We start from the raw sequence: 11,353 nt of genomic DNA, 5'->3' as shown, positions 1-11,353 counted from the left end.
ATCCTGAAGTGTGCAGGCTCCTTTCACCTGCTGCCAGCCTCCGTTCACCCCGGTTATCTGGTTCCTGCTTTAGTGAGGCTTCCAGCGGCATGGGACGCAGCTCTCTGCAGTGCCGGACCGAGACATGCTGGGGCCGGATGCGGACCACCAAAGACCCGGGTGTCCTATGCCCCCTGAAATTGTGAATTTATGATATTTGGCCACATAAATAGACAATTCATTGTGATTGACTCCCTTTACAAGTAAAACATAACTTTAAAATACACACACCAGTTCCAGTGATACAGTAGTTCCTCTGATATAGTCTGTGGGTAATAAAAACAAAACTAACCTACACAGAAATATATAAATATCTAATCTTCAGTGCTTTCTTTCCAGGTGACTGTATCCATGGTAACAGAACAGGACCCCAGAGCAGATAGCCAACATGTAACAGCTTCAGGAAATACAAGCCTATATATTTATTTGTGCTGTAATGTTTACATTTGTTGTCAAGCATTCATCACCAATACAAAGAATGCCAAATCAACATGTAAAACAATTTATTATAATAACAAAACAATATTTGTATGTTGTTTAAAACTTTTCTTTCTTAAAAAAACGGTTCTATGATACTTATGGTGCCACCATACAAACTAAATTAAGCCATTTCTGAGTAATATATCTGTACTGTATATTGGATGCTGTTTATCCTTTTGTTGAAATAATGTGCATTATGACTTTTTATAATATGAAGGGAAAAATTAGCTGCCAATCAGCTATTTTGAAAACGAGGATCCTTCAGCTCCATGTTCTCTATAAACCTCCAGCTTCTATCAAAGCCCTGTTGAGTTGTTTGTGAATTTCACTTCTTTAATGACATCTGGTGGAAGCATCAGAATGTCATCCTGACCTCAATGCAGGGCAATGCACAAGAATAGGAAGAAAAACAACATTTACATCCCCAGATTTGACAGACCCTGGAAACACAGTTTACTACAAACATGAATATATACTAAGAATACTGGCAAGGATGTGATAATCACATACAATTCTAAATGTTTTAACATGTTGTGCGCTCAGTGAGGAAGAGTAGGTGTTATTTAGTTTCCCTCTGTCTGGTCATAGATTCTTTGACCTTTTTTCTTAAAATCATCTAGACAGCTGATGCACATTTACCACTGCTCTGTAAATAACATCTTCAAGATGAATGTAGGCCTACTCAATTTGAAAAAGCAGCTTACATTTTATTTGTATGGTTGTATTATGCCCCAACACTGATTTCCCTCTAATAAAGCCATTTTGTTGCCACTACTTTTTCTATTTCGTCAATTTTTAATCAATTTAAGTTTTTTTTATGACATTCTATTCTTCTAATCACATTTTTACTTAAAATACATTATTGCCTTGTTTTTATGTCATATTTTGCCCTGATGTCTATTCATATCTAAAATGTACTTATTGGGGCCATTCTAATAAATGTGCCTTGTCTCTAAATCGTAAAGCATCATCATCCAATCTGGTATTATATATTGACATGCATGGTATGCATTTTTACCAACAATAATAACATATATTCTGGGTAAACAGCTAGCGTTCATCTTTCTACTAAATGTACTGAATATCACAGTCAATACATTTGCTGCCATCTAGTGGTTGAAAAAAAGACAGCTTTGACACACTTTTGGTAATATTTATTAAACAGCGGAATGTAATCAATCATATTTACTTATTATTGGTAAAGCTATAATTTATTTTGAGTACTGATCATAATCTATTATGTTCAAAATACATAGACTACAGTTTTCCTTCAGTTTAAGTTCCCCCCCATTCTTTCCCTTTACATTTTGTTTTCTCTTGAATATGTATCAATGTGCAGAGATGGTGTACTTCTCAGATCTTGTATTTGAGTAAAAGTAGAAGTGCCAGAGTAAAGAAATACACAAGTAAAAGTCCAACATGTAACTTAAGTAAAAGTCCAAAAGTTTTAGCATAAAAATATACTTAAAGTAGCAAAAGTAAAAGCAGTCATTATGCAGATTGGTCCATTTCAGAATATATATATGATATGTTTTATAATTATTGATCATTAAAGTGTTATCAAAGCTGGTAAAGGTACAGCTAGTTTTAATGACATTGTATACTATTACTATATATTTGGTGTAACTAACTGATTTAAGAGTTGATTATATTTCACATCATTCATCCAAATCTGCAAAAGTAACTTAAGGTATGTAATGGAGTAAAAGAACAACATTTAGCTCTGAATTGTAGTGAGGTAGAAGTATAAAGTAGCATGAAATGGAAATACTGAAGTAAAGTACAGGTGTAACAGTTGTAAATATGCACTGGGGTTTATTTGTAAATCATTTTGTATAATCCCACAAATTCTGTGTTTTATATTGAATAATTCTGTGTTCTTCATTTGATGAATGTTCAATACCTGACAAGGTCGGAGATCAGTGGGCAGAACCTCTGAAGTGTGGTCGCTGTGCTCAGATGATTGTTTTTATGGGGACTCCCCCCTTGATATTATGTCCCTCACGTTTCCTCGCCCCTTTCTGTAAATGTTCCACGAGAGAGGAGTCACTGTGAGGGAAAGCTAATATAGTGATTGTTATATCTGTTGTCAGTGATCAAACGGAGATCGTCTAAACTGTATGCTGGCTCGGGTCTCGTCCATGAACAACACAAAACACAACACAGAGACCGCTTAACGACACCGGTTACACAAGTACCTCAAAATTGTACTTAAGTACAGTTCTTGAGTACATCTTACTTTAAACCACTATTTAGGATTCATAGGTTAGCTATCTAGCTTATAGCAGATTTGCAATTATATTGGAAGGAATTATCTCCCATTGAACAAATAAGACAATAAAACTTACATTGTGCCCATGCATGTGTCGTCAAGTTTTTATAACTGCGTTGTTTCTTAAGCTGCAGCACTTCTTCAAATAGAAGTGTTTTGGGTCATTGTAGCACGTTTGCACATATTGCCCACCGTACTCATCTGTATAAAGAAGTTACTGCTTGCCCTGTTTGGGGTAAAAATCAAGAGAGAACGGCTGTTCCTCAGAATGGATGGTGGCATACACTGTGACTGCATGTATTGTTTATCCTCTGTTGTCCTTTTACCAGATCTAATAAACTGTCACACATCACGTCTCAATCAATCAATCAATGTTTATGTATATAGCCCAATATCACAAATGTGATATGACATTTGTCTCAGTGGACTTCACAGTTTGTACAGAATATCATGATGACAATACGACACCCTCTGTCCTTAGATCAGGGGTGCCCAACCTTTTTTTAACCGAGAGCTACTTTTAAAGTTGCCAGTCTGCCGAGATCTACCAGTCCAAATAGAGGCGTAGCCTACTACCAGTTAAATACACACTTCTACTTGTATAAAACTGACCTTTGTACGATTAATACTTCATAAAATACTGAAGATCCTTTATCTTACCTCTTTCTAATCTACACACATACAAGTATTTAACAGAGGTTACACAACAGTCTTGTTGATACAGAGTTGGAGTTTATTCACACGTCACATACTACAGTGGGTAATGTTTTCAAGAGACATTGAACAGTGCTGCCACATATGACCCAGGAAAAAAAGAAAAGACTCTGAACCCTTTCTTTGCCATTATATAAAAACAGTGTTGCTACAAAAGTATAAATGAGGCTTACTAATAAGACAACTCAGATCTGAAGCTACACAGGAATCTGCTGCCAAAGTGCAATAAAAAAGACAAAATTAATAGAATCAAACCCTTTTTTTGTTGCATTTTAGTAGAGTACAAAAATTAATGCCTTTAAAATAGGATGCCGTACTGTTTTGAAGATAATCAAGCCTGGTAACTTTAAAGACATGCTGATGACCAAAGATGGGTTAACTGTAGCTGAGCTCAAGCGTTTCCTCAGAGCACATTTGCAATATAACAGTAGTGCAGAGCTATTTCAGGAGCTTAGCAATACAAAACAACAGGACAAAGAAAGCCCACAACAGTTCATGTATCGTTTAATGGGGCTAAAACAGAGAGTAATATTTGCTTCCCAACAAGGTAGCTCAGAGTTTCAGTATGACACTAAACTGGTACATGGAGTATTTCTTCATTCACTGTATCAGGGAATAAGTGACAAATATGAATGTTAGGCGAGACCTTAAACCTTTCATGAGAAACACAAGTGTAACTGATGATTTTATCTTAGAGATAATGAGAAAATCAGTTGGTGAAGAATGTGAGAGACAGGTGCGCCTAGGTCACACACACAAATACAAAACAGTCACAGTTAATGCCACACAACTAGGGGAGAGACAGCATACAGTCCAGCCTCCAGCTGAAGTTCAAGCCAGCATTCTACAGACTCAAGCTAAAGTCCAAGCAAACCGCACAGCTATATATGAACTGACAGCACAAGGCGTTCACACCAAAAGCCAGCACACCAGAGACACAGGCCAATGCAGTAAGTACTGTGCATCCACCCAAGTCTACCACCAGGGGGAAATGCAAACTATGCATGGCTCAAGGTGCAAGCTGCAACCACTGTTTCAAGTTTGGTCAGGAAGGCCGCAGAGCTGTTGGCTGCCTGTCAAAGAGTAAGCCAGTGGGAAACGGGATTTGGTCACTGGGGAGGGACCACCAGTGACTAAACAAGAACCAGAGTCCTCTGTCACAGTAACCAGCCACAACTAATAAGAGTCCGTCAACATTAAAAAACAGAGTAAGACTAGGAAGTCGTGTTGCAAAGCTATTTGGCAAAAGGTGTATGCTTACCTGTTACCTCAATGGTGTGCAGACAAACACTTTACTCGGTACTGGAGCTCAGGTTACTATACTGGAAAAATCCTGGCTAGAAAAACACTTACCTAATGCCAAAATCCAGTCACTTGAAGAACTCTTGCGAGACGATCCACTAAGAATAACGGCAGCTAATGGGACAGATGTACCTTATGATGGATGGACTGAAATACTGGTTGAAATCAAAAGTTCAAGACATGGTCAAGTAGCCATTAATGTACCCATGCTTGTGAGTCAGAACTGTGTTAACGGTTTATTGCTTGGGTTTAATGTGATAGAGGAGATAATTCTAGAGAGTCTTGAAATTCCAGTAAGTGTCAGTCTAAGTGACTTAATTGCAGAAGCATTAAAACTCCGACAAAAGACAGCTGAAACCATTGTGTCTGTAATCAGTGAGGCCCAAGAGCAAGAAAAGCCGGTAAATAGCAGCATTAAGGTAGGGAAAAGAGATCTTACAGTTCCAAGTGGTCAAGTATTTGAAGTAAAGTGCTAAGTAAGTTAGTGGCCACAAGGAGGAACAATGCTATTTGAACCCACCTTAGAGAGTGTCCTACCAGAGTGGTTAGAACTGTTTCCTGCATTGGTTGATGTGCCCACTGGTGCTTCCAAAGTTGTTAAGATTCCATTATGCAACTCCACCAAGCATGACATCTTCCTGTCACCAAGAACCGTCTTAGGCTGTATAGAAGAAATCATTGACAGCACAGCGGTTGATTTCTGTTCACCTTCTCAGCAGAAAAACAGTGACACGTACCTTTGCGTCGCACAGATTGAACCAAACGACGACACCAGTGACAGAATGGGCAGCTCAGCAAAGAGTGGCACACAAGAAAAATGGCATCCTCCATTCAATTTAGAGCATCTTACACAACAGCAGTAAGAGATTGCGCCACAAATGCTTTTCGAGGAGTCTATTGATTCGTGTTCACCAACACAATTTCCCCCTTTTTTTCGTGTTGCACAGCACGATTTTAAAAGCGATGTATTTATATTGGTAGTCTCACGGCATTACGTGTTATAGGAAGACCGGAAGCTGTGTGGTTCATAAAAACATGTTCTTACCCAATAGCAAGCCACAATTATTGCTTTTATTTTAAATCGTATAATTTCGGACTTTTGCTGCCGTCTGTGAAGAAAATAAATGGGGCTCAGAGCCTCATAATACTGAAATCTGTATTTTTTAAATCTTTTTTTCTTCTAATTTGTTATTCTTTTCAAAATAACACACTGTTATTTACTCACCAATAACACACAATTATCCTTGTTTTTAGTTATTTGTTTAGTTCCATAATCTCTGGCTTTTTTGGCGTCCGTCAGGAACTGAATTTCAAAATAAAAATAACCGGAAACAGACGTAGGCATATCGAGCGATTACCAAGGATCCTCAGCTACGGTTTAAGCTCGCCGATTGGATGTTTTAGCCGCAATGCATGTTGGGATTTGGTGTTTATATGATATGAAATCGTAAAAACATTTGAAAAGAATAAAATAATACTTAATTCCGAGTGTTCTTGCTTTTCTCTTTGAAAGTCATCACATAACGGCATTGTAATACACGGTTCGGCTGCATTACATATTACAGATCTGCCGTAGATCTCTATTTATAGAGCCCTGATGAGAAGACCTTTGGAAAAACTGGAAGAAATGCTGCCGAAACTGAATACTTGACTTGGATCATAAATATATCAACAATTAAACAACATCTTCCATTTCTCTTCACACAATACGTCTCCTCGCAGTATCAATAGTAATCGGCTGACTTTTACATTTGATCTAATTCATACATAGGTTATATTTACACCATAACGGTGCACAGCTGATATAAAAGGACTTGTAATTTTTAAAGATATTACTGATTTTCTTTGAATATAAGAATGTAAATAGTCTGAAATATTATAGCAATATGCTGTAAAATTATGTGAAAAACTAAACATCTTCAGATGTTGAAGATACATAAGTGTCCTACACTAATAATACAAAGTTATTATGGCTGTGTGTACCTTATGTGCACCGCGGTTAAAGCACATTATTGAAATATTGTTTTTATGTGTTATATTTGATTAAAAAAATATTAAGAGTACATACTAAAAAATCAAGAAGATACTGTAAGTGATCTCTACAATAAAACAGTTTAGTGCAGGATGTACAAATATATTAATAAGAGGAGGTGCAAAACAGAAAAACGAATTAACCTTTATTTAAACATTAAATAATACTTTAGATTAAGGTCTTCTTTTAAATAAGAAAAAAGCTTTGGGGGTATCTATCTACAGATAAATATTAAGCCTGACAAAATACTTAACGTCTAATATATTGCTTTCCTGCAATGTTAACTATGTTGAAGCACTTATTTTAACTGATATTATACACATTAATTATACTCTTATGTATGTAGATAGTATAAGAAATGTGCAGAATATGACAGCTTAATGGTGGAGGTATAAACACATATTGATAGATGTCTTGTAATGCGCTGTTGAGGAACCTGTGACCCAAGATTTTCATTCATTCCATACACCGTAGTTGTGTATGTCAATAACCTTTGAAAATCTTGAAAGGGATGTGCAAAATAGCCATTATACAGTCTTTAATTAACTATTAGTAGAGAATAACAAGTAATGAATATACTTTATTACTCGTTTCCATTCATGTCAATTGCAGATAAATGTTTAGTCTTCTCAAGCACCAACTATTAAATATCTCGCCTAATTGTTGGCACTTGACAATCGCCTTCACTGAATTTTACTCAGGTGTAACTAAACTCAGATTTAAGGGCAGTTTATATTTCACATCATTAATCCAAATCTGTAAAGTAACTCAAATAAATGTAGTGGAGTAAAAATACCAGGTTAACCTTAAAGAAAGCCCTCAGGATTATAAAAGACCCCCATCACCCCAGCCACAAACTGTTCTGTCTGCTGCCGTCTGGCAGGCGGCACCGCAGAAACCGGACTAAAACCACCAGACTCAGGGACAGTTTCATCCCACAGGCCATAAGAAATTATTTATCTAATATATCATATTCCAATCACTTGTATATAGACTCTTATTGGGGGGGGGGGGGGGGGGGGTAGGACACGTTCGATTAGTGTTTTGAATAGTGTGCCATCGATGGGTTTCATTCCATTTCAAAGTGCTTTTTGACGCTCCGTGTAAACTCTGTGCACTGCCACTCCAATATCCAATCGCAGAGCTTGAGGACTGATCACGGGCTTTGTCAAGGTAAGCACATGGTGTAGTCCCAAACGATAGCTGAGGATTCTGGGTAGTGTAGTGTCTTCTGCAATCCAAAAACTCAGAAAAAATATTTGTTTCTCCGAATCGAAGGGGGAAAATACAAAAGCATTGTTCACAATTCAAACCAATCAATGTTGTGTAATTAACAAGGATAATCTGGTGTTTTTGAGTTGATGAGTAGTGCAGATATCACTGTAAAATCAATCGACAGTAAGGAGAATGCTTACTTCCGGGTGTAAAATTATCCGTTATCCAATGGGAATGGATGCTCGTGATACAATAAAGGGGACATGATCATTATCTTTTAAATAACGTTAACTAAAGGGAACAATCTATTTGACACAGCTGAAGCTCTAAACTTCCTTAAAAAACTAATTTAATAAAAATCACAGTTGTATTACACACAATGCACTGTTTTTTGAGAACAAAAATTCGTAACTAATGCACCATAATACATTCTGACGAAAAATAAAAATTATTATGAATACAAATAAAATAAAAGAAGCCTCCCGTGAGTTACTACAAGCTATAAAGTAGATTTTAAAAACGTTTTATAGAATAAAAGTTCACTGCGGGACGTTGTAGAAATGCGTGTGTGCACCACGACAAAGCAGCCCCATTCACTTTACATAGCGGTTGTTTGCGTGGTGCCGACGGGTAAGAGAAGCCCCTTACTGCAGTGCGCAGTACCTTGACGCCCCTCCTTTTCAACCTCAAGATCGCCCCTCCTTTCAACCTTTGAGACACGTGACGGGACGCCCCTCCTTCTCAACCTTTGAAGCACGTGACGAGCTTCATTGATGACGCGTTGCATCCTGTTTCCGGGGTAGCAGTTATTTTCCGGTTATGGCTAGAAAGGATCCGTCTAATGTAAATATGACGTCACGTTCTCGTTCTAACTCTCGTTGTAATCGGAGCGGCTCGGCTGTAATCGGAAAGGGTCGGGGTGGGCGGGACGCGGGAAGATCGAGAAGAGACGTCATTCTAACTCTCGTTGTAATCAGAGCAGTGGTAACCACTCAAAGTCCTCAAGAGATAGGAAACGACAGCAGTGTGAGACCTTATTGCGGGAAATTACTGAGCACACATACCACCTACAGGATGAGACGTTCATGTGTACAGTGATATCAAGACTAAATGATCTTTTGGAGGACGTAAAGCAACACACCCCACATGACAGTAGTCTTCCTCTCACCTTCACGCCCCCCAAACACAAAAGGCAGAAGAGGACCATAACACCTCTCAGTACCAGCCATCGTAGACACCCTTTTTCAGGCCGGGTGGGTCATAAGCTGAGGTCATGAGATCCAACTACAGAGTGGACAGCTTGAACAAGATTTTAAAAGCTAAGTCCCCAGAGTCTAATGAGGGAGGAGCAGGCAGGGGTACGAAGAGGAGGATAGATACTTTAGGTAAGAACAAAGTATATTTACTTTTGCCATCTCCTCTATATTCACAAAACACAGCCAATCATCCATTCCAATCCTATGTGACATGGCACAGTTCATTTCACTCCAATAGAAATTGGTATAAAAGAGACCATTAGTCTTCTCATTGTGCTTATTGCTGTGGATAGGTGTTAACTATTGTTGTTGTATTGTATCATATCAAAAGTTGTTTTCATCCAAGGCACCACCGCCAGGTGAATGTTGGAAGCTTGGAGATGAATGGAGCTGTAAAGAGGTGGTAAGTAAAACAACGTTTTTAATCCATTGCATGTGATTGATGTAGTTATAAAAACTATATCATAAGCTGTCATTACAGTCTAAATATCTAACAGCAAAAGGAGGAGAGGAGATGAGGAGAACAGAGGAGAGGAGACAGCAAAAGGAGGAGAGTATGAGGAGAGGAGAACAAGAGAGGCGAGGAGACAGCAAAAGGAGGAGAGTATGAGGAGAGGAGAACAGGAGAGGAGAGGATACAGCAAAAGGAGGATAGTCTGGGGAGAAGATGAGGAGAGGAGAACAGAGGAAACAGGAAAAGCAGAGTAAGGAGCAGAGTTGAAAGAGAAGTTGAAAGCAGAGCAAACAGTAGCAGGAGAAGTAGAGCAAATGTAAAAGTAACTTTGAAAAGTATCAGCAAGAAGATCAGAGTTGCATAATGTTATTTTGTTTTATTCGTTACTGTTATATTAATGTTGTATGTTAATTTTTGTACATAGGATAATAAAGATGATCTTAACCTTGAACTCGATTCATGACCTCATTTCATTATTAAAACCTTAATATCAAATTACAGACTGGATTCAAATTAGGATCTCCAAATGTGTTGATGTAATGTTTGTGATAAACTGAAGGATAAAGTGTTCCTTTATGTGTTGAGAAAATTCCCCTCCCTCTTAAGCCAAGTAAGGTGTTTAAAAAGCCTCTTGGATCAGCTGGAAAATGCATCATCACAAAGCTGAAAACAGCTGTTTCACTTAACTTTTGAAAGATACGACAGAGACAAAGCTACACATATTAAACTACCCAACGGGATATAAAAGAGGTAAACACATCTACAGCAGTAACATGCAACATACATTTTATTGCACCAGGAGCTATCTTGGGACTTTTACTGCAACAACGTTGACTTGCCTGTGAATACAAAATAAACCATAGTGTTGCTGATCTACAGTGTTGTCATTCTTCTTTCAACAGCAAGACCGCTAACAAGTATTTACATACTTAATATAGTTTAGTTTCTCGCCATCCCAAACGTAAACATTCAGCCACGTGACTGCGCTTCCGAGCCGCTCCGATTACAACCGAGCCGCTCCGATTACAACAAGAGTTAGAACGAGAACGTGACGTCATATTTACATTAGACGGATCCTTTCTAGCCATAACCTTATTTTCCCTCCCTTCAATCTAACCCTTCCCTTCCCCCCATCCTAACCCTAACCACTCCCTACCTTTTTACCTAATCCTAATCTTCCCTCCTCCCTCCCTCCCAAACCCCAAAACCTCTCCCACTGTAAGAAATTAAAATCAATGTTGATATGACGTAATTTAAATTAAATACAGGGTTTTAATATAAAGCAGTTTTATTCTGAAAAAAACGGAAGTGCACACTAACTATTAACTTAACACTTTTATTCTGAAATTCTTCATTTTTGGTTAGCATTAGCATGTGGCTAATGTTTTGAAAACCGTGCATTGAAGGTGAAATGACATGTGATGTTGCACACTAAACACACTGGGATTAACACTCATTTATTGACGCTGAAATACCGTTTATCAGGGAATGTTTAAATAACCACAGACATCAGAATTATATATATATTAATAATATAAGATATAATATGTTACTTTTGTGAATGGGTAAGTACACAACACGGGAGTCGG

The sequence above is a fragment of the Notothenia rossii genome (assembly GCF_949606895.1).
Source record: "Notothenia rossii genome assembly, chromosome: 9".
NCBI lineage: Eukaryota > Metazoa > Chordata > Actinopteri > Perciformes > Nototheniidae > Notothenia > Notothenia rossii.
Note: the sequence above shows the minus strand (reverse complement) of the source record.